The sequence below is a fragment of the Bison bison genome, unplaced genomic scaffold, assembly GCF_000754665.1.
Source record: "Bison bison bison isolate TAMUID 2011002044 unplaced genomic scaffold, Bison_UMD1.0 scf7180017864331, whole genome shotgun sequence".
In the NCBI taxonomy this organism is placed as follows: domain Eukaryota; kingdom Metazoa; phylum Chordata; class Mammalia; order Artiodactyla; family Bovidae; genus Bison; species Bison bison.
In genome coordinates, this window is record NW_011494903.1 from 120986 (window position 1) to 122267 (window position 1282).

The window sequence follows — 1282 nt, forward strand, 5'->3', positions numbered from 1 at the left end:
AGCTGTGAGTACCTCCCTCTTATGAACTTTAAATTCAGGGGTCTCTTCTACTGTCACTGCCCTGAGGTAACTTAACCAGGCAAATTTCTTTATCTTTTTTTAAATGTTTTATTTATTCATTCATTTATTTTTGGCTTTGCAGGGTCTTCATTGCTGCGCAAGCTCTTTTCTAGTTGCAGGGAGTGGAGGTTACTCTCTAGTTGCAGCATGTGGGCTTCTCATTACAGTGATTTCTCTTGTTGCAGAGCAGGGGCTGTAGGGCGTGTAGGCTCAGTAGTTGTGGCTCCCAGACTCTAGAGCACAGACTCAATAGTTGTGGTGCAAGGGCTTAGCTACTCCACGTCATGTGGGATCTTTCTGGATCAGGGATCAAACCTGTGTCTCCTGCACTGGCAGGCAGATTCTTTACCACTGAGCTACCAGGAAAGCCCCTTGTTATCCTTTTGAATTCATGTTTTTCATATTGGTATATTCATCCCAAGTTGTTCGCCTCCCCTCAGAGAAGCCTTCCCTGACCATTCCAACCACAGTATTATTCTCGGTTATCATCTATTGTCATAATTAACTAGAGAATCTGTCTGTTTATTTATCCAACTAGATCTAAATTCCAGATCAGCTTGGATCTTATCTATGTTAATCCGGCCACTGTATTCTTAGTGCCTATAGCAGTACCCGGTTCATAGCAGGTACTCGATGAGTATGTGAAAGAGTTTGTCCTCACAGTGACAATAAAGTTCATTCAAACTTCTCAGCATGACATTCAAGACCCAAATTTACTTATTTAGGCTTATATCTTCCATTTTATATCTCTATATGTTTGCTGCTCTGTAAAAGCTTACTTTCTGCCTTGAATGCTCTTCCTCCTACCTAGTAACTTATCTTCCAAGGCCCTTCTCAAACACACCTTTTCTGTGAAATTTTTTCCAGTCCTACAAACACACACACACACACACACACACACACACACACAGAATGCATCCTCTGCTAAGTTCTTATAAGAGCTATAGCACTTATAATATAGGGTTATAATAGATATAAAATAATGATGATGATAGCTAACATTTTATTGAGCATTAACTTGATACCAGGTACATAAGCATTTTATATATTATTATCTCATTTAATCCTGAAAACAACTCTAAGAGATAGATACTGTCATAAATAGTTATGTTTCTGCTAGCTAGAATCAAGTTCATGAAGGCAGGTATGGTGCCTTAAAGCCTTCCTAATTCCCAGAACCTAGAAAAATATCTGCAATGTCATATGCCCTTAACACAAATTT

At 39.1% G+C, this 1282-nt stretch overlaps 1 protein-coding gene across 1 annotated transcript in view; it reads right to left on the reverse strand.

The window, feature by feature from the left end:
- CLCN5 (chloride channel, voltage-sensitive 5) overlaps positions 1-1282 on the reverse strand; it is a 274777-nt gene that overhangs the window by 53562 nt on the left and 219933 nt on the right. The window lies entirely within an intron of this gene.